Below are 24,621 nucleotides of genomic sequence, written 5' to 3' on the forward strand. Positions count from 1 at the left end.
CTTCTTGAAAACCAAGTCAATCTTTACCAATGTAATTACTCTTCGAAACTTGTGGTAGTAGGGCAGAGTTCATGCATCGGTAGTCACGAATATACTCAAAGTATCGGTGCCCATGGCTGGAAGGTCATGGTATATGGACATTGCGCCGTGTATAACAAATCAACTTGAACACAGAAATTGAGATCGTGACGTCCTGCGCCTATGCATCGTTAAAAAAATAAACTGGACAAGCGAAATGTGATGTGGGGGATAAAATATGTTGGCGTGGTATCATAAGTGGTGGCAAGACAAAACAGTAGGGACTTAAATGTTATTTAGGGGTGGGTATTGTTGAGAATTTTCATATTGCGATACATTGCGATGCGTGAACTTAATTAGTAATTATTGCGATAGGTATTGCAAGACGTTTTTTTAACAAACAACTACTCGTAACTGAATTAATGCTTTATTTCTAAAGCAAAAATTACAGCAAAATCACAACGCTTGATTAAGCTCTCGTAAATATTTTATATTTCGACAACAAAATAAAAACCAGACCTTTTCCAACTCAAAATGCTGCCACACTAAAGTCTTTGCTATAGTACTCACGTGCACAACATTAAATTGTTACTTTTTCGGGGTTGCCACTTTACGAGAAATGCATAGCTTGTGAAAAAACATGTGAAAAACGGAAATATCGTAATATTTCCGAATTTTACGAAGTTTTCCGAATGCATGTCAAAATACCGGTTTCCGATCAGTTTATCGCAATACGTATCGTTTGCATGTCTAAACCGGTAAATACCGGTAAACCGATTATATTGCACAGCCCTAAAAAAAATCCTTCATTATCGATTCTTAAACAAGTCCATCTTTTGAGACTCAGTGTCCACCATAACTCATCCAGCTTCAGTTACCTTTAAATCTACAAGGGAAAGAAAGAAATATGGCACATGTGCTTCTTGTTATTGGATGATTCCCTACATCCCACTTAGATCTTTACCTGTACATTTTATCAAAACCTCGTAGTCTTTCCCGGTACACCATAGACAAGTGATGAAAATTTGCGCTGGTACATCACCTACAGTCAGTATGGATCTGCAGCAGTACATCACCTACAATCAGTATAGACCTGCACTGGTACATTACCCACAACCCATGTTGATCTGCAGCGGAACCTTACCGATGACCCATGTAGATCTGCTGTGGTGCATCACTCACAATCAATGCTTCGTGTACATCTGCGGAGATGTGATGATAACCGAAAGCATTTGAAGTGACCTTTAGTTCACTCATGATTACATAATATAACACGTTGAGGTTAACAGAGGTCAATATACAATCATTTATGACAGCTTTATGTTCAACAGTCCCTTAAAAAGCATTTCCAATACATTTACAGACCATTTCTCCATGGTAAATCTATCTCTACATTCAAGCAGTTCCGACGTCCGTGTAAAACAAATAGATATATTTGAAGCAATAGGTAACACTCTATTCACAAATTTAGATATAATGACCTTCATACGACCATCCTCTCCAGCATCATCAAAGGTCTGTCTCGAACTTAATGTAACTGGTGCTTGCAATGACTGACTGATGGCTGCTGATGGATCTATTGACGGATATTCATTGTTCGATGAGCATTTAATACGTTATCACTTAGGGTCGACTTTGATCACAGGCATCTATGACATTACGGCAGCACATATTTATTGCGGCAATGTCACAAACCATGATTCTCTCTGGCTATTCATTGGCGTTGTCCTAATATATACAATAAGGTAATGCTGAACCAACTATGAAATAGGATTTCGAGTGATTCGCTTTCCCGTATGTGTAACCTGTGTGAATAGAAGCAACAAAGGCCTTTCCATACTCATAAGAAATCCATTAGAGCCCATTGTATGATTCCGAATTACACGATCATGTGTTTATGAACTAATTTCACCAAAGAGTTTGGTACCAGGATGCTGCATTCTGACTATCGGTGGTAAACATCACAAACCCATGTACAGGCAAGTCAATTACACCGACACTTTTGGTTATTTATCATATTTGGCTTTCCCCTGCATTCGGATAACGTTACAAAACAGCATAAAACAGACACTCACACCTGTAGTGTATATGTTATAGTTAGATTGTGAAATCTGTCATTTCGTGAAATGACTCAAATAAAATATTAAGTCATTTCGTGAAATGACTAAAGATTTCAGTCTAAGGGGTCAACCATAGGGCGTCATTTTGTGTAACAACAATCAATATACTTCAGTTATTTCATCTTTATGTGGTGGATATGGGTTTGTTAGGTGTGACTGCTATGGGTACACCAAGTGGCAAACAAACAGATGTAAATGCTTCAAAGTCAACCTGAAGTGCAACAGTCGCTGTTACAACAGTTATATCTGTTAGTGACAATAAGTGATGTTGAAATTGTGATCCACTTTCGTAGATTAAGTTATTAGGTGAGATTTATATTGATTTTTGGCACACAAAATGACGTGAAATGGTTAACTCTCTTAAATGAATGACATATTTAGTCATTTTTGACGAAATGACTGATTTCACAATCTGTCTGTAACACATATGCCTTGCAACATACACTTGCATAGCATATATATCGGAATTTACTGGTCTATATGACGATGTATTTAGTTATAGCATATAATAGATAAACTGTATATATGATATCGACTGTGTATGCCAGTAGATGTTTGTTGTCTGCTTGATGGTGTTAGAAGGACCGAAATGTTAAGGTGTTCAATCGTCAAATGGTTTAGGTTTAGTTCCATTCCAAAGGTTGTTATGTTTGTGTCCTTGTTGAAAATATTATTGAAATGTGGTTTAAAACTCCTAACACTATCGATTTATAAAATCAAGCAACTTCTTCAAAATAGGGAGACATATTGCGGATAAGTATCGTTTCTCATGTCTGATTTAACATTCACCAAAATTCTATTTGAAGAGACTTTACATTTCATTGCTTTTAGCTGAAAATTTATTGCTGTTCTAAGGAATTTTTATTGTCTTCACAAGATCTTTTCTTTTCTTATGTCTCACATATCCAGATCGACAATAAGTCTTCTAAATATTCAAAGATAATGGGAATTAAGGATTTTAGGATTGAATTTATCCTAACTTGGGACAATCTTTCTTTAACGATCAACTCAGAGCATCATCCTAAAACACATTTATGAAATGTCAAACGTCAGTGTAAGAAAAGAATGAGTCGCGGTTATAGGGCGAAACTGATTCCTTTGGACGTAAAAAAGCAAATTAATGCTGAAAATGATCTAAATGGATTACTGAAAGTCTCTTTTACAGAAAACTTTAAATAATCATTCATTTAGATGTGAGAAGAATAAATCAAAATTGAACAGATTTTAGTATTCAGTATTATATTTGGCAATTGTGACATACTTTAACTGACATAGATATGGAACTTCCAGTCTAGTGTCACGATTACAAATAGCAAAACCACTATTAACACTATCCAGAAACAACATAAATTTACGAATGTACAGGAACAGATAAAGTTTCAGGTCATTAGGGCAATAAGCAAACTCGTTAACCAGCTGTCGAATTTCGGATTTTACGTAAGTAAATTTGGCCTTGATGTGGGTATAAAATGTATACCAATTTATTTATAAGATACATCGCAATGTTAGTGAAACACCTTGTGGTTTGTTCAATGTAAACAAAACTGATTATTACATGATCATTACATTGCACGTTTAAAACATAAATCCAAAGGATAACGTTTTGTAAACGCCAAAGGCAACCGCACAGATACTGAATTATATGCAGTTCGTACAAGCTTTATATCAGAGTGGAAGCCATTGAATGTATTCACTATACATTAACCCGGGTGGCGTCAATAAATAAATGGCATTTTATACTTTATATTGACGTGTTGTTTCTATTTTGTTTACTTTGGTTCCTATGTTCAACAAAGTCAGTGATTGCACTATGGTGTCCATGGACTGTTTGGTCCATCATATAATTGTCAAGATCAGATTGGTGGCAAGGAAACACGTATGTCCGAAGTATTGTTGTCATGGCGCAGACAAACACTCACATTTTGTGCAAATCGTGCGGGCTGCTTTCTCGTCCTTTTGCGAACACCCGGTGTCAACTTTCAGCTACCCACTTATACACTTTAGAACGTTACTTTACTTTGCCCCCGCACTGCCTCGAACGGGTTTGAGAGGAAACACAAAAGATTAATCAATCTGTGATTAATCAATCTCTGTCGTTAACTTTTTATGTTTAAGAAACACAAAATAACAGCACAGAATAATAATAAATAGAATATTGATATAAATGTACACAGCTAACAAAGAAATGTATAACGTCTTCCTCAGAGGTCCATTTTTCATCTGTAACTAGTTTGTAACCAATGCGAGAGGAACAAACGTTTGTACAACTCGATCATTAGAGTTATGACTGGGGGTTGTGTAAATGAGTGTGGCGAGCACAGTTAATGGCGGAGCACGCTCTGGACTAAGTGACCGAGCACAAAGTGGTCACTGGAGATTGTAACTAATTGGACTACTGTAGTACTAACTGCACTTGACGACTGTCGAAGTTGCATTGCTATGTTATAATCAACGATTACCTAAGTGCTCCTACGTGTAGGAAAACCACCCCTTCCCACCATCTATAGTTTTGTACACGGTTTGATTGGATTTCTATCATATATATGTACATCCAATGGGTTTGTATATTTGCTTTCTGCGTCAGAAGTGATTCACTAGTGCCAGGAATGTAAACAATGGCGCGCGTTGTTGTTTATCATGGACAAAATGATTTATAATCAACACTACTGTTTTGAATGTCAGCAGTATTGTGTTGGTTTTTTTTCTATTTAGACATACACAACTGTAGCAAGCAACTTGCCACAAGCGTGGAATAAATACAGCGTTGTGTTGAATACCTGATGCATTTTTAAAAGTGGTGGAACTCAACTTGAAATTATACGTTTCCGAGGGACTCGCAAATTCGGTTTGGCTCAACCGGGAATCGAACCATCTGTCCAGGAGTAAGGTTCTTTATTCGCCAGCCCAACCAAAAACAAACAGTAGAATTTGTACCTTACTGAGAGAGTCTAATCCAACATACAGCATGTAACTGTATAGAAAACATGTATTGTTGAAGTTACTGTACATCCTCTCGGCAGGATGAAGGAACGACAGGTAATTAGCTAACGCTGAACCCAAACCTGAAACTTCAAACGACAAATTCTGACATTCACACAAGAACATAGCAACAATTACCTACGCATGTCCTTTACTGTTAGAAATGTACGAGCATAACAATTCCTTAGGCGACGACCCTTTGTTTCATCTATCACATAGTCGTATGTACATGCCGTAACATCTAATTTGTGTGTTATTCTATCGGTAATGAAGGCGAGATCAAAGACCATCAACTAATATGCGAGTCGTAGTACCGCACTTTGTCTACGTGAAACATAAGAAAGGCCGTATGAAAAATATAAGTGGGAAAATTCTAGTCAGTGTTAAATCTTAATGAAAGTATTTACCAGATCGTGAAAGATGACAACAGTTTTTGCCAGTCCCTTAATTTCAAGAAAATACCAAAATGGTGTGTGTGATTCTGATTTTGAAAGTTGCCTTAAATGTGTTTAGTATCCTCGGAGTAATGTATTCTTCTTGTAATAGGTACATACAGTTTACTCTTCCATACTCTTAATTCTACATTCGGGCGATCTTGCTCTGAATCTTTATTATATTTCCAAAGCCACATCATTATAATAAACAGTGGTAAAACCCTTTTTTCACAAATAAAAAATAAGAAGCGACAACGCGTCCCGTTAGATTCCATTCGGCGTAAAATTATTGATTGAATGGTTGTTGTTTAACGCCACACTCAGCAACATTCCAGCCATATGGCGGTGGTCTCTAAATAATCGTGTCTGGACCAACAGTGATCAACAGCACGAGCATCGATCTTAGCAACTGGAATATGATAACGTGTCAACCAGGTCTGCGAGCCTGACCACCCGATCCCGTTTAAGTCGCCTCCAAGCATCAGTTGCTGAAGATCAATTCTAACCCCTCATCCCTGTTTAATAGCAGAACTGGCACCTAACTAGACTATATTGTTGATGATAGTGTGGACCTTTTACCCTTGGACGAAGACGCATACGAGGAATTTGATGCCCCACCTGTGTACCCAAATCGTAAAAACAAAGATCTGGTTGTAAATAACTATGGTAGAGAATTACTAGATTTATGCAAAACGTTTGGATCGTACCTGTTGAATGGCAGATTCTCAGACGAGGGGGACTATACATATATTGGCCCCACTGGTTGTAGCACACCAGACTACATTGCAGTGTCAGCATCGTTGTACCATTATGTGGAGGACTTCAAGAGTGTCTCTCGCACGGAGTCAGATCATCTCCCACTCACAACTATAATCTCATCCCTGTTCGATGTTGGCAGGCCAGCCGATGATAAGTATTTTCTTTGTATTAACAGATGTAAATTTAAATGGCATAATGAAAATTCACAATCATATCTTGATAACCTGCAAAATGCTGATACAAGTAATTTGTTCCAGGACTTTATGAACAGTCTACATGTCAACACTGATAAAGCAGTAAACATACTGCAGCGCATTCTGCAAAGCTGTGGGCGAGATATGGAACGTAGACATGCCAAAACTATCGACTCTAATCAACAGCCAGAATGCTTTGATCAACAGTGTCAGACTCTTAAACGTGAAAAGTACAAATTACTTAGTATGTTTAGAAAAACAACAACATTTGACAATTTGAATAGATACAAAGACATTACATCCAAGTTCAAACAGACCTGTAAAACAAAAAAAGATAGCTATAATCGTAATAGCTATAGAAGATGTCAAATCATACTTTGATAAACATGACTTCAATACATGCGTTGACTGTATTAATGGCGATGATATTCTATCATGTGACTTTACAGTTCAGGATGTACTAGATGCTATCAGACATCTGAAAGATAACAAATCCCCAGGCGATGATGGTATACCCGCAGAGTTTTTCAAATATTCTGAACATATAATTGTTCCTTATTTAGTACTACTGTTCAACAAAATTCTTTCATCCGGTGTTTGGCCAAATTCCTGGTCAGTTGGTATTATCATCCTACTATATAAGAAAGGTAGTAGATCTGACCCGAATAACTATAGGGGAATCTCTCTTCTAAATGCAAAATATTTGTTTCGGTTCTAAACAAACGGCTGGAGTACTTCTTGGAACTTCATGAGATAATTGGAGAATATCAGGGTGGATTTATGACTGACCATTCGACTGTGGACAGTATCTTTATTCTCCAGACAATCATTCAGAAATATTTAACACGCAAAAATGGGAAGATATACGTTGCATTCATAGATTTTCGTAAGGCCTTTGATATGGTGAATAGGTTTAAACTATTGTATGTTCTTTTGCACAATGGGATCCACGGTAAATTTTTCAAGTTGATTGAAAATATGTATACTAATGTCAAGGCCACTGTAATCTGTGAGTACGGTAAGAAATTAACTGAATATTTTGGTAGCGTCTGTGGGGTTCGGCAAGGCTGTGTCCTTAGTCCTGTTCTATTCTCTTTATATATCAATGAACTTGTATCGATATTAGAAACCAAGTTTGATGATGGTATATTTATCTCTGAAAATATGTTGAATATCATTGCTCTCTTATTTGCAGATGATCTGGTTTTGATTGCCGATACTAATTACAGAGTCGCCTTGACGCCTTACATATATATTCACATCAATGGGGCATGGATATTAATACTGATAAAAGTAAATTTATTGTCTTTAAAATGGGTGGCCCATTGTCCAAACATGAAAAATGGTTTTATAATGGTACCCAGATGGAAACTGTCAATATTTATAAGTATTTAGGACTTATGATAACTCCAAAACTGATTTGGACTAGGGCATGTAAAACATTATCCGATCAAGCTAATAAGGCACTGTGGCCGATCAAGTCATTTATAAGACGGTACGACATGTCACCCGCAGAAGGATTGTACATCTTCGATAAAAAAAATTGTACCAATTCTAACATATGGTGCCGAGATATGGGGTTTTAAAAAGAGAGAAAGTATTGAAATTATCCATCGAAAATTTTGCAAATTCTTACTTCAGATTAGTTACAGATCATCTAATGCTGTTGCATATGTGGAATGTGGGAGGGCACCCTTAAGCAATGTTTATTACGTCAGATGTATTAAATACTGGCTGAGATTATTAAGAAGGCATCCAAGTAGATATCCATATCAATGTTATCAATTCCTATTATCTGTTGAATTCAGGATACGTGCAACATGGGCTCGTCACGTCAGTGATTTGTTATTTCATTATGGTTTTGGTACTGCTTGGATTTCCCAAGATGTTGGCGATACAAAAATGTTTCTATATATGTTTACCGCAAGAATTAACAACTGCTCCATGCAAGAGTGGCATCTTTCCCTAGATGCTCCTTCGCTGTCGTTTTACAAATCACATAAATCGCTGCTCACCTGTGAAAAATATCTATCATTGAACAAAAGTAATAAACGTAAACGTCTTTTCAGGTTATTCAGATCAGGATCTAGTGCACTTAGTATCAAATATACTAGACGAAGTATTGCTTCTTGCAATGACGACATCGTGTCATGTAAACACTGTAAAAGTATCGAGGATGAAATTCATATTGTTTATATTTGTGAACGCTATGAGGATATGCGTCGGTGTTACATTCCAAAAACGGCCCATGGATACTATTATTCCCTCCATAGCATATGTACATCATCAGACATTAATATCATAAATAACTTTGTCAAGTACTTAGAACATGTTTATTCTGCTCCTGTTAGCGTTGTTTCATGAAACTGGTAACCAAGATCACTATTGTACCATCTTGTTCTATGGGTCGTATGGCCTTTATACAAATAAACCCTTCTTCTTCTTCTTCTTCAATTCTAACCCGGATCTTCTTGTGTCCATTTCTTCAGACCAGTAACAAGTGATAACTGTGTCATGGTAGATGAGGTCACAAAGCACGTACGGTGATGGAGTTAAGTGTCCTCACTGACGGATATTGAATGACACGTACTTCATCACGTATAGCTGTGAATAATACCACTTCACACTGGAGGAATCATCAGAATGCATTAATCCACATGATATAAGACACTTGACAACTTGTAATTGTAAGGATAAATATAAACATTTCATCGCCATCGCCGTCGTTACAGGATATTGCTTACTACAATCAGAAAGGGTGCGTTCATGTTATTTTATATTTTGTTCCGCAAGAGATTATGAGGTTATATACAATGCTGTTTCTCTGTGACGAGACATAGGCCCCTCTTCTTCCACTTGCATTTCACAGTGACGTTATTAATGTGCATGCAGTTAATCACGGCTTTATCGAAATCCAAGGAGGTGGCTTTTAGTTCTTCATGTTACTACGACGTTTGCATGGATAACTGACATAGCAAAAAGGAAACCATCTGTTTCAGCGAATGAATATTTCGTTATGAAATATACCTTTGATAGATTTTATTTCCGTAACAAACATCTACAGTCTAAACGAAAACCTCATGTGCTTTAGAACCTTAAGCTCTATTGGTGGAAACGACGTACATTCTTTCAGTGCTCCTACAACAAACAGTCAAGTTCGCCGTGTAAATTCCTGTTCAGATAGTAGTTTATGATGAGCATATAAAACATTTTTATGGCTCTAAAGTGAAACCTAGCTAGTCTTGATTCAACTAGTCTCGATACAATTGCCCTCTTGACAGATTCACAATTGTAATAGTTGTACAAGGTGGTGATTGTGTACATGTTTCGACATTTCTTACGGTCATGAGTCAAACACGCTATGTCATGTAACAGGATTAGGATAAGGAAACTGTCACAACATCCTCAATCCAATATGTTACCACTTCATATACATGATAGCGAAAGGTCAGACAGACAGTAGCTTATGTACGTCACACGTCTGTACGTACAAATGATCTTAAAAGTTTACAAACATTCAAAAGGGTACAATGAACAGAGGGAGTGAGTGAGTTTAGCTTTACGCCGCTTTTAGCAGTATTCCAGCATTATCACGGCAGGGGACACCAGAAAATGGGCTTCACACATTGTACCCATGTGGGGAATCGAACCCGGATCTACGACGTGACGAACGCTTTAACCACTAGGCTACCCCACCGCCCTTATGAACAGTGGGGTATAAATCATGATGAAAGCAAAATATTGTCCAAATGTATAATAAGAAGTGTTTTCCTTCTGATTTTGGCTAGCTCTTAAATATTAGGATTGTGATGCACAAGTTATCCATATCAGGCTTGCATAAAACATCTGTAAAAAATTTACGTAATCGTATAAAGAAACACCCTTAGGTCGTCGTGTAAAACGTACTAAAACTATACAAGTCATTCATCTTTAGTATCATTACGACTTTTGAAAAAATTCCTATTTTCTAAAAGAATATTTGCATAACGATCAGGTTTAATTCTAAATTTTGCTTGACCCGGCTTTGAGTGGGTCTTCAGTAACCCATGTTTGTCGTAAGACCAGAGATGAGGTGGTCAGGCTCGCTGATTTGATTGACACATGTGAACGTATCCCAGTTGCGTAGAACATTGATCAGGGTGTTGATCACTGGATTGTCTGGTCCAGACTCGATTAACATGATACATGTAGCTGCAATATTGCTAAGTGCATCGAAAAACTAAACTCACTCACTCAGTAAATTTTGCTGGTGCAGATCTGTAGTGTCGTGGCAAATGCGTTGAAATACAACTTGTTTTACAGTAATATACAAAGCCAAATATTTTATGTGGTTACATGTTCGCACAATAATATATAAAGCAAAATGTATATGGTTACATGTTTGTAGAATAATATATAAAACAAAATATTGTATATGGCTACATGTTCGTACAGTAGCGTACAAGTTCATAAGTTCATAAGAAGTAGTTACTAGTATACTCATTAAAATATAACTTATATGTCAGATGTGTATAACACGTCCGAAATGCAGTTGGAATAAGGTCCATCAAAAACTTTAACGCGAATGACGAAAGAGAAAAATGAGTGTTCTTATGCGAAGTTCCCTCTTCAAAAATAGTTCATTCCGAAGACACATTACCTTGAGCAAGATGCAAAGTGGATAGCGACAGTGTTGTGTGAGAAGATGAAAAGTAAAAACACATAAAAATATACCAACGAAAGAAAACTCGCCAGTAAAAGGATTGGGTTTTTGGTTAAGTATTTAATGATAACAGAAACGATTCCTTTAGCATCTGTACCTGAAGCAAATGGAATAGGGCCTAGGATGTAGCGATCCCTGTTGCCCAACACGGAAGTTCTGAGTAAGAGCACTGCATCCCAGTGTCATCGTGGGAAGGCCATGTTTATAAGAACCTATACGGACAGAGCTAACGTGAGGAGGTTATTGCCTGACACGTATTTCAGCCACAGAGAGAGCTGTGAGGGCGTATTGACGGTTTGTCATAAGGCAGAGCTTCTACAAGACCGGCTTCAGTCACGTTCACATATCCCACTGTTAGGATCGTTGTGATTTAAGTTCACTAAGAGGTAAGGTTATCCATTTATTTAGATGACCATGAGATGTTAGTCCAATGTTCGCGTTGCTGTGTAGTTTACATACAAAAGATTATCGTCTTAAGCACGTTTGTTGTTAATACTTTGTTTCCAGTATTTTTAATGATATTTTTTCATATTCTACAATTGATCAGTAATGCCTAAAGTCATTGATTAAATTATTACACAGGTTTCTAAGCTGACAATATCTTAACCACGGAATCATTAAATATATAGTTATGTTCGACTGACCGCATGAGAGAGGTGTTTATGTAGACTAGATGTGTTGTAACATCGCTGCCTGACGGAACTCAGTTCATGGTGTTTTGACAACATATGATTTGTAAATGATTCGTTTCTGGGGTCACGGGTGAACTATGCTATTGTGCTTAGAACGTTTTGTTTGTTTGTTGTTTAATGTTAAAAAACCTCTTGGACAATAACACAATAAATGTTGAACTTACTCTAGTGACCTTAAACATATTCGATTATGTCAATATGAGCCCGTGGTTATTTTAAATAGTCCTAAGTGAGTGAGTTTATTTTGTACACCGACTTTAGCAATATTCCAGAAATATCACGGCAGAGGACACCTGAAATGGTCTTCACGTATGGTATCCATGTGGGGAACCGAATCCGGGCCTTTGGCGTGACGAGGGAACGCTTTAGCCACTAGGCTACCCCACTGGTCCTAAATAGTCTTAACAGCAGCAAGATAGATTTGTGGAGTACAGACGATCAATCAGATGTCACTACGGAACGGGTTGTAAGCGTGACTGTGGCACGTCTGTTCCTATATCTGCATAGACAGTAACTAATGCTGCCAGGAAGCACAACCAACAGAGCATATGTTATTTGTTCAGATATAAACATACACGCAAGTGCCGAAAAATAGTAGACCAAGGAGCTTTATAACACTGGCAAGGCATTAAACGCTATACTCGCGTTTCTCGGTGTCGTGTCTACATATCTGCTAAACCGTGTCTTCCGCGAGACAGTTATTCTTAATATGTAAAATGAGCTAGGACACTGAAGCTTACCATTTTCAAAAGTGTTGCCTGTTATGCCCCTACACCAAACAATTAGCCTACAACATATTCTACGTTTCTTTATTTTTCTATATGAATTAATGTTATGTTATGATTGTGCACTGTTTGGAGTGCCCTTTTCTATATAGATTAATGTTATGACTGTGTACTGTTTAGAGTGTCTTTTTCTATATTAATTTATGTTATGTTATGATTGTGCACTGTTTGGAGTGCCCTTTTCTATATACATATGTAGATTAATGTTATGACTGTGTACTGTTTAGAGTGTCTTTTTCTATATTAATGTATGTTATGTTATGATTGTGTACTGTTTGGAGTGTCCTTTTCTATATAGATTAATGTTATGACTGTGTACTGTTTAGAGTGTCCTTTTCTATATTAATTTATGTTATGTTATGATTGTGCACTGTTCGGAGTGCCCTTTTCTATATAGATTAATGTTATGCATCAATTGTGTATCGGTTGGTGTGTCTACTGATTGTTGGTTTAATTATTACTGCCGTTTGTACCGTAGTGGCACATGTATTTCATTGATAAACAGAGTAATCATAGTGGTTGGCATTTAACTTACTATAAGCGCTCGATTAGCCGTGACCCAAAATATCATTATATCAATGACTATAGTATGTTAGCGGGTGACACTCACAAATACTGGGGAAGATCTGCCTGTCCTGTTTAAAGCTGTTCGTTGTGGAGTGTATGAGTCGTCAGTCTGAATATAAGATACTCTCTGTTCCTTATTAGTCTTTTAGTACCAAGTCGTGTTTGGTCGAGTACACAAAGTTCGGGTCATAAATCAGTTGAAGTTAAGCATTTCGAGCTCAGAGAGTCCTTAAATGGGTGACTGTGCTTGGCAGCTTGACTTCTGAGAGATTCTAAGACTTCATTTCTCACCCACAACGAAGCACATGTCACACAAATATTCTCACCTTTGGGAAATTTATTCAACATTGTATCTATTAACCCAGCATAAACATGTGGCTGTAATCTTCTAGCCCTTAACAGATAGCTTGGGTTATCCGGTAATGTGCTGTGCTATTGATTGCTAGCGCCATGAGCATACTTAGTGTAGATTTTGGCGTTATTTATATATGGACACATTATTATTATTAAGTTTTAAAGTGAAGAACCGGTTAGACACGGCATCAAAACTCACTCACTCACTCACTCACTCACTAACTCATGCACGCAAGCACTCACCCACGCACAGTTGTGTGTGTGTTGGTATGGAAAAGCATCCCCAAAAGGAACAGTTAGGAGCATATGTCTGTCTCAAAGGAAAAGTGAAATCAGCTAGTTCTTCTGTTATATGGACCACAGATAAATTCATCAAATACGAGGGAAAACAGATTATAATAGAATAAGAACCACGATAAGCAACACTACATCTTGGAAAACATGACTTAAGATAATTAATAAGGTTTTAACCGCTCCTAACTCCACCATTAAAGCAGGAAAAGTACATCTTTGCTGATGGCTATCCAGCTGATGACTACCATAAAATGCCCTGATCCCCTAGATGGACATGAGGAGGCATTGCCTCAGCTCTGTACCAGATTACATACATTCCAGATGCATACTGAAAATAGGTACATGTAATTCCAATTACTATTATTAGGTAGCAAGTGAATGCCAACACAATATCCGTAATCAAGTTCTCGATGTGACGCCCATGGAATGGCGATATTCTGTGTCAGACGAGCATGTGGAACACATGAAGATTCAGATAACAGAAGCTTTGAACGTCTCAGATTGCAGTCAACAATTGCATAAAACGTAGGAAAATCGATAATCCGTTTTCTTAAGAAGGGATCGTGATTCAAAGCGGAACGAGGAAACGATGTTGACGATGTTGACAGTGAGAGAGTGTTATAATGATGAGACAGCCGTCAGCGTGTATTGAATTAACCTAGTAATGTGACTCTGGACACCCTTTGGCAATACCCTATATATGTCTGGACGAGGGAATTATCAAACCTTCTCTAGTAAGTTCAACTACTCTGAACAAAATATGGGATAATCTTTAACGTCTTTTGTAGTGAAGAATGAACACTTAATTTCATAAACGTAAGTCAGTAGCTATCCCTATTCATACAGTCAGAACCTTTGGAAGTCATGGACATGCCTTTAGTATTAAAGTCTGTTTAACACTTTCGAATTCGTGACAAAACATGAGTCAGTAAGTGGTTTTACCAATATTCCAGCGATATTAGGGCGGGGGTCACCAGAAATGGGCTTGATACACTTGAACCATCTGGGGAATCGAACCCTGTTCTTTGGCGTTTTACACTTTAACCACAAAGTTGCCCCACCTAATAACTAAACAAGATCAAAAAGTGAAATCAATTTTCTTTTATGTGGGCCTCAGAATAAATCACAGAATACTTGGGATAATAATTACATTACAATGATACGGGTCATGATAGGTAACACAACTTCTTGGAATGCAAGGATAAAGTTGATTAATAGGACTTTTGTCTCTCCCAACCCTACAAATATAGCGGGTAAAATACATCTTTGTTCATGGCTATCCGTCTGATCGCTATGACCGCCCTAAAGATGTTAATTTCTGAACAAGAAGCATCGGTCATATGAGCTAAAACGTATGAACTGTATCGCTGAAATGTTTCATGATACAAAGGTTTTCCTGACGGTCCATGTGTAGCTATGCAGTCGTACGTTCTTTCATACTCTATATGTATAACACGTTTGATTAAAGAAGATTTATAACAAGTAGTTCCGTTGATCGTAATTCTGCCAACTAGTGCTACAAATGGGTTGTTTGATCAGGATACATTTACTCTGATGTTTATAGAAGATAATCACGGGGCAGATTCCGTGATGGTTCGTTGTTGGGTACTCTACAGTTGCAAATTAGTGGACGTAAATGGACGTAAAAGCCAGTATTCTGATAGAAATGTGTTTTCATGTCATCGATGCCACCACTTTCAGTCCCCGGATTCTTCTGTAAAGTACCCGAAGTGCCTGATGTATAAAACATTAAGAAAATAACAGTCATTCGTTGGTGTTTTCAAAACAATATTAACCTAGAAACATGGACTTAACATTACACTGACCTTACAAAGTTCACGTCAACAACTTTATAGGTTAGTACATCTCTAGACGTCTACGGAATCGTCTTTCCGATCAGTAAGATATAGTTTATACATACTTTGATGTTTGATGTTTCAGATATGAAACCGACGCTTTCCTTCGGACTACTTTTCCTCATCCCCTTGCTGGTGAAAGGATTCACATTGTACGACGGCTGTTTGTTTGAGTGTGTCAACTGCGTGGAATCATGGGGCAAGAATATGTATGACGGCAAGGCCTGTGCTCAAGCATGCATGGATTCAAAAGGGAGGACCATCGACCCTGAGTGTACAAGGGGAAGCGCGCCGTCAAGGAAACGTACGGAATTGCGTATAACGTCAGAAGATTGTGAAGAACGTTGCGAAAAGTGTGTACATGACGAAAGTGGGCTACAATTGAATCGTCTTTCTTGCATATTCACGTGCCTTGTGAAGAAGCAGCTGCCCAAGAATTGTTGAACAAGGACTATTTGAGACTGTAGTATGTGAATGTTATTTTTACCTTCAAACGTATTTATTTTGTAATCATTCATCCCCTTTACCTGGCGTGTTTATTTCACATTCAGTTTTGACACTATGCTATATCGGGGGTGTTTGAAATAAGGGGTGTCATTTTTCTTAATTGCTCGTCTAAGATGGCCTCGAAAATATTCATTCTCCACTTGTTCTTTCACATGGCACGCCTATCCGTGGACGAGAAAAAAACCAGAACAGTTTCCCATTACCCGATCAGAATGTCGGAATATTGAAACCAGTAATGTGAGGTTGAGAAATCTTATTTACCATCGGGAATGACTGAATACCTCTATATATGGAAAGAACACGTTTGGATGTTCATCACTTCGAGGGATGGCGATGAAGGTGTATGTTACACGCATGAAAAGAAACTTTGATTAACTTGGATAACCCTTGTAAACTGGCATGTTTATTGGTTAGAAGATAGCACCTTCTAGTATCGGCACAAGCTTATGTCAAGAATCGGGTCATTCACGGCATGCGTATATACATAACGAGGCGCTATCAGGTTAACTGTGTACTTATGGCGATTATTTTCATATCATCTGCAAAGACACGTTTCTTTATATTTCACATGTTATGTTAGTACATTCCATAAATTATTTATTTATTTATTTATTTATTTAAATTATTTCAAACAAAAAATGTTTCCAACAGTTGGAATAAAGAGTTCGTGCTTTGGAATATCATATCGGTGATTTATTGCCTCGTTTCATGTCACTGATTGTCTGCAGGAACACGTGTTTGCTGTATGGACACTGAACAAGTAGATGAATGGGGAATACATAAACAAACATTTCACATTTCACTTTTCCGTTTTTGTCTATTAGGGGTCTCTAAAAACAGGCCATGGTCACCCGAGGCCTAGTAGTTCACGGCCAGGCATTGTTGATTGCCCATTGAACAGATATCACATGGTCCTAGTGACGGGACATCAGGATACCATGTGATTCTGTTAGCCGGATGTGACGATACGATGTCTGTCAGATACCTCATCAGGGTCATACTGAACCGGATTCCTTGGGTTTCGATGTCTCTGGGGGTCGGCCATCACATAGTCACGAAGGCTGGAAATCAAGATGGTCGGGCCACGTTATACTGTGTTCGGTACTAACTCATGAACATTTTCGGTAGGATGTGGTCCTATGGCCCTGCCGGGTTGTAGTCCTGTGGGACAGTTATCTCGGGACACTTTTGGGCGGATTTCACGTGTTCATGTGAGTCAGATATCTAATCACCCCGTGTGTTGGGTATATCTCCTGATCCTGGCAAATATCTCAGGATCCTGCTGGAGGGTATGACGGAGTCACGTTGGTCGGATGAGTGGGATATCACAAAGTCGTGCTTTCTTTTAGATAATACGGTTACATCTAAAGTCAATGATCTTTTTTTCAACACGTAAAATACTACAAAAAATGCCGATTCTCTGTAACAGCTCTAGTGGTTATCAATATGCCCCCGGGATGTCAACATCAGCAACCCATAAAATAATGGTTTAACAGTGTGACATTTCTAACCTAAGACATAATATGTCACTTAAGAATGCCATATATCTATGAGCAAGGTCGTTTATGGCTGTATCTTCTTTTAATATTTGGTACACAAGATTTCGGACTCATTTCACCTGACCAACTTCTAAATGCCTCTAAAAGACAGCATACGATACATCTAGTTGCTGTCGTTAGATACCTACATCTATACATCTGACACCTCATGCTAAAGCTCTCGGTTGAAAATGTAAGATAGCTGAAAGTGAGACTTCATCAAATTTCTGAACACAGTAGTTTATTTCCATTCCACAATGGTGGCAAGAAACTTCTTCGAAAAGTTGCTGTTCGCACAGTGACAAGCTGGTACCAAGGTCGGCTGACTCAGAACATTACAAAATGGGTCACAGATAAGTCACATGTAAAATATATCACTTAATCTCAAGATTAGAGTAGTCACAGGCTTGAGTGGTTACAGATACGGTTCACAACACACAGGGAATCAAACCAAAGTTGTCAAACAACTGTCCCAAGATATATGTTCTCATCTCATTCTCAGCCTGTTGGATATTTACTCTGTTTGAACCAAGCTTGTTCTTGAAAGTCAACGCAATAAGCCATGTGGCGAATAAAGATGACATATCTGTTTGTATGGATCGTAATGTTCACAAAATGTTTGTCACGTCAAAAAATGATGAAACTGAATTAAAATAGACGGATTATTAAGAAAACTTTACACCAGAACGCAGCTGTTCATATGCACGATATTTTCACATGCTTTTCAGCAATCTGATGCATGATCAACGAGTAATTAATCTTCATAAGGTATCAGTTGGTGTGTGTGTGTGTGTGTGTGTGCGCGAGCGCGTGCGTGCGTGAGCATAACATGTAGTGAGTGTTTTAAGTGAATCTAGACTTTTGATGGGTAGTGTATATAACTTGCAAACCCAAATATTTGCTACTAACACCAAGATCTGCACATAAAACATACAATACAACAGAGTATTAACATTCTTAAATATTGATTGACTTGATTCATATCTTGATGACATTTGTCCATTTGGCAAGCCAGGCCGGCGATTAGAGGCAGCATCCCGGGTTTCACCAAAGTGTTAAATGTCTGAGACCTCCATTACTTTAAACTCTTCTCCTACATTAAGTCGACTCGTCCTGATATGTCTGGAACATAGTTCAAAGCGGCGCTAAACCTTACTCACTTACTTACTTACTCAGTCAGACTTTATAATATCACTGACACTAAACACTTTGTGACATACTGTCATATGAAAAAAGACAACAAAACCCTTGCTATTTTCATCAGTAATCTCTGCCAAAAGGCCATTTTGCGAGTTTCGAGTTTTTGTGAAAACGTGAGAGTATCAAGCCCTAAAGGTTGCACCCATCAGAAACACACGCAAAACCATGTCCTGTCTTCAAATGAACAAACACGGAAACACTATTTATCAAAACTTAACATACTTTAAGATGCAACTGCATTATCAAGGAGAAAATTCTTTTTGCATCGAAATAATTATAGGCGCAAATCGTAAAATATACCGTACGCAATAATTACATGAATAAAATGAAAACTGGTTGCAAACATATGCACAATAAAACTGCCATGACCTAATACAATTAACCACATCGGTAAAGAGGTTTAATAATTATAATAGTTATCACATGATGATGATTCAAAACATTTGTTGCATTCACGAGTATTGGGGACGATGGGTAGGCCAGTGGTTAAAGCGTTCACTCGTTACACCGAAGACCCGGGTTCGATTCCCAACTTGGGCATAATGTGTGAAGTCCATGCCTAGTGTCCCTCGCAGTGAAAATTGCTGGAATATTTCAAAAAGACGTAAAACGTGCTCACTCACTCACGAATATTGATTGGTATAAAAGACCGTCGAACTGTTTGTCTTGAGGGAAGGTAATCGAAAGGTACATTCAGGAGGTAGTTCAAAACGCTGAGATAAAGTATAGGAACTATCAGTTCTAATTTTAGTTGCCTTTTCACAATATGGCGCTCACAGACGCAGAGAATAAACTCGAACGACACTCCAGCAGTTTTGCTGGCAGTATTTAATTTAGCAATTTTGAAAATTGAAAATTGAAATACAAATACAAATAAAATTGTAGATCGAGTTTGATAGAAAAAACGGTCATTATGGTTTTGTCAATAGAAAAGTTTCTTAAGCGAGAAAGAAAATAAAGTCGCTGTTGGCATTTATTGATCGATCCATACGATTTTTGTGGTATTATAGCAAACAGCGAAAGAAACGCACGTTTCGGAAGAAATTTTAAACGTAAGCGTTCATGTGTATATCTTCTGTTCAAAAACTTGACGAAAAACGAGTTGCGTTTCTTTTGCTGTTCAGTATATATAATGTTATCAAATATCAAATTTTATTTGAAGATAAATTTTAAATGGCACATACTAAATTTATGACATTATCACACGATATCAGTCTGGTGTTCCTGTTTAGGAGGGCAGCAAGGTGTGACAAGTACAGGAAACTGTAATCTGCTGACCAGTATACCATTGCAGAATCCTCCGATTGCAGCACGAGTGTCATATTTTGAATGTCTCTCCGATGAAAGATCCATAACGCGCATGCAATAATGGTAAGGCCAAATAAAAAAATGTTGTGGTTCCGATTAAAATTTAGAGTAAGTAGAATTATTTTTGTGTGTTTTTTACATTTCTTAGAAGTCGACCTATCATTCTATCAGAGTGACGAATGTCCGCCTGTTCCGGAAATAAACAATGGTATTCGAAAAAGGATTATATTCTTACCTCTTAAAAAGTAGAGTCGGTACCACAATTCAAGGGCAGATCGGGTAATGGGAAGCTGAATATTTGTTTAGGCCTAACTGTGAAACAGATACCTTTCACTTCCTCAAAAGTTGTCCACAAATGTAGCAAAAACGGATTGATGCAATAATCCGCTTATAATATACCAATGGAGAATGTTCAGATTACACTAGTGTCACATTTTGAATGTCTCTCTGATGAAAGATCCAGATGTTATCTCAAAATACGCATAAAATAACGGTAACTGTGAAATTTTTCGGTTCTAAGTCGTATTTCTCGAAAGTTGACCACATATGTAGCAAAAAATGGTCAATGCAATAAATGGATGGTGCGTGGATGTGTTTCAGTAATTACTACACTGGAGTGTATTTCTAATATGTGCGTTTCTAGCAGGAAATTGGAGTAAATTGAGTCCCCCTACATACACAGAAGGGGTCAGTAAAATAATGGGAAACACAGATACTAATTACCATTTGAAACATCTGTCCCCACAACGTTGTGGGCAAACCTGCACAACAAGTGCTATCGTTATAACGGGGCACCAAGTACACACGAACATGAAAGCCTGCGTAACAATGGAACACAGGAGATTATTAGAGGATAGAGTGAATGGCAATATTTACTTACGTGATAAATATTTGCTCAAATACCAGATCGGTGGTAAATGGGCTGTGGTGGAAATGTAGGATGGAAGGTGTGGTGTATACAGATGTAATCAATTGTTCAGCTTTTCAGTTTGCTACTGATGAACGGAACGTTTATTTGTTGAAGATGGAGGATTACCATTACTGGTTAAAGAATCCAGCTGTGTCATGGTTTGCCGGTCGCAGGTTTGGCAGACCCTATGATACAGCCATAAAGATCATTGTGACGTCAGTTTCATGTTTGTTACAAATTATCCAAATTGATTCGGTGCCAATCGCATATGATGCTAATGTTAATATATTTCACCCAAGCAAAATCTCCGTTTTTTGTGAATGATTGATAATAAGTGTTTTTAAGGTATACTTTTGTGTACTATGGTATCAGGGACAACGGGCATTTTGAGCAACAGGCATTTTACACATCTCTCCAAATACGTCTGAAACCATGGTATGAGGGAAAACAGGTATTTTCACCAACATTACACATCTCTCCAAATATACTGAAACTTCACCTTCTTTCTTCAGGGTTCTATAAAAGAACAAGAGATGGTAAGATGGTTAAATTAAAATTATTTCATTGCTGAGATCTGTGTGATGTACACGATACACTGACAGTGCCACAATCAGTTCCACTAGGCTACACCGCCGTTCCAAAACATGGGTATACATACAGAATGTCAAGTCACCAGAATAAAAGTTCGAAATTTCTCAGTTCAATATTGTGTATGGCCGCCTCGCGCATTCACCACTGCCAAACATCGTCTCCTCATCGACTGCCTGATGCTTGTGAACACGTGGTTGGGAATTCTGCGCCACTGCTCTTGCAAGGCAGCGTCAAGTTCCTGCAAATTCTGAGGTTCCTAGTACCACGAAGCCTTCTCCCAAAATCTTAAAAGTGCTGTATTGGTTTAAGGCCAGGGGACCTCGATGGCCAATCCATGACGTTGATGACGTTGATTCAAGCGTTTTGAAGGAGATTTCGTGTCAACATCGCAGTATGCGAGCAATACTAGTATCATGCTGGAACTGAAGACCTGGGCCATGAGCCGCCATGAAAGGAACGAGCTCAGGGGTGAATACCTGGTCGCGGTAAGCAGCAGCTGTGAGGTTTCCACGGATGACCAGAAGTCGGGAATGGTTGTTCCCACAGAAAGCACCCCACACCCCACTTCCGCCCCCGAATCTGTCGACTTCCTGTACACAACACTGGTCATACCGTTCACGACGTCGTCTCCAGACTCTATGGTTGCCGTCCGCGAATCTGAGGGTACATTGCTCTTGCGACGTAAATAACTGATCTTCCCGGCTGCAACATGCCAACGACACGTTCTCGATGCACATTTGACAATCGTGACATTTAAAGTAACTGTAGAGCTGTGGTTTAAGAGTGTCTTTTCAATTCCTGAGGTCAATGCAAACACGTGCAAATGAAGAAAACTTCGATGCGAAGATCACGTGATCGACTGCACGTGCAAAACCTGATTTGGCACTAACGTCATTTGCACGACGAATGGGTGGGTGCGAGTCGGTTTTACTAACGTTTTTCTAGATTCGGATGATAGGGATCCCATTTCGGATACATAGATATATCATCAGAGAAAAATTATTCATTATTATTAAAAATTTCATTTTGTGAAGTTTCTTTCTTGACTCAGTATATGTCTGCAACCATGGTATGGGGGAAAACAGGCATTTTCACCAACATTACACATTTCTCCAAATATGTCTGAAACTATGATATCGGGGAAAACTGGCATTTTCATCTCTCCAAATATGTGTATTATCTCAATCTATTTATGTTCAGAATTACATATTTTTGTTACATGTTTTTGTTTGTAAATGGTTAAGAAAAGTGGTGGGTGGAATTAGCAGAGCAGGTCCGTCTCATGTACACCTGGTGTCATCACTAATTTTCAGTATCAATGCATATACTTTTCATACTTCACAAATATTCAGGACCCATGAATATATATTTTCATACTTCATACTATTTCCCCATGCATACACTTTTCATACTTCACAAATATTCAGGACCCATGAATATATATTTTCATACTTCATACTATTTCCCCATGCATACACTTTTCATCACAATTTCGACATGTATCTCAAATGATAATATTCTTAAATCGAGAGACAATCTAGGCATCTTATTCTATGGAGGTGTCATTTGAAAATTTACGTAAATGACTGATATCCTTGACCTAGTTCTACAACACTGTTAGTTAGTCAGAAGGGAAATACAGTGAGGTGATCTTCCTACGTAACCGTGAACGGCGAGGAGACCTACAGTGTATTTATCATACCGCCGTGTTTAACATTATCTCCAAACTTGAAAGCATAGATTGTGGCTCGACATGTGTTTTGATGTAATATTGTATTATATGGTAGTAGACACGGATGTTGGTTTGGCGGTAGTTATTGTCAGGGGTCATAGATGAAGCGCCAGCAAACTATCCAGTGTTTCCTGAACGAGTGCGTGAAATTCAGAATTACAGCAGCGATGGTATGGTTAAACTTGGGAATGGGTCAGTTTCCAGAAGGCTGACTGTAACCATAAAACAGCAACATATTCAACCTGATAGACTGGATTGGATTGTCGTTCAACGGGGATCTCAGTAATGTTCCAGCTACATGGTAGCGATTTGTAAATAATCGAGTCTTGACCAGACAATCCAGTGATCTGCAGTCAACCTGAGTAGAGTGTTGCTTACGGCAGTTTGCGTACGTGTCTGAAATTCCTAGCTCCCAACACTATTATTGACTCAAAGACATGTCAGTTTCAAGTATTTAGACAGTGACAATATTCTTGGATACACTGTCATTAATGTTTGGACCAGTTATTTCGGGTTACTACATTGTGTTTTGGTATAGGCATTCCCTTTAAACTTAAATATATACGTTTATATGTATAAATGTGTAAATTTATGTATTTTTTGCAATGAAGGTTAAATAGTATTTTCTAGTTTGGAAATCACTCCGTATCAACTGTCAGACAGCAGCTTATTATTTCCATCTTCAGTATTTATATCTAAATATCAAACTGTCAGTATCAAACAGTCTTCGCTCTACCGGCGGGTTCATTTTATTCCACATGTGCATGGCTGAATTAATGAAATTAGTCAAAACGTCCGAAACCAAGTATTTTATATAGATTTTATAATAACTGCTCATTACGAGTATACAAATGAAAACATTAGAAACTAACTTGAGTTGTAAAAGATGGACATGTCTGAATAATTTATCGAACTTATCGCGTATTTCCATCCCAGTAACCGTTATCTGGGTACGTGTTTGGTGGACAAAGAACAAGGATGAAATAAAACGTTTCCGTGAAAGAACGGACCACGCTGTCGTATTGGCTGGTTCATTTGCACAGTGCCTTCCTTCAGGTTGAAAAATTTGTATCTCTAAGGA

General features: G+C 38.0%; 1 long non-coding RNA gene across 1 annotated transcript in view; it reads left to right on the plus strand.

The window, feature by feature from the left end:
* Nucleotides 1-16,939, plus strand: part of LOC137294569 (uncharacterized) — a 44,277-nt gene extending 27,338 nt beyond the window's left edge. The window contains exon 2 of the long non-coding RNA XR_010957525.1: nucleotides 15,840-16,939. This is a non-coding gene — a long non-coding RNA (uncharacterized lncRNA). The remainder of the gene's footprint in view (nucleotides 1-15,839) is intronic.
* The last annotated feature ends 7,682 nt before the right edge of the window (nucleotides 16,940-24,621 follow it).

Source organism: Haliotis asinina, chromosome 8, assembly GCF_037392515.1.
Source record: "Haliotis asinina isolate JCU_RB_2024 chromosome 8, JCU_Hal_asi_v2, whole genome shotgun sequence".
Taxonomy (NCBI): domain Eukaryota; kingdom Metazoa; phylum Mollusca; class Gastropoda; order Lepetellida; family Haliotidae; genus Haliotis; species Haliotis asinina.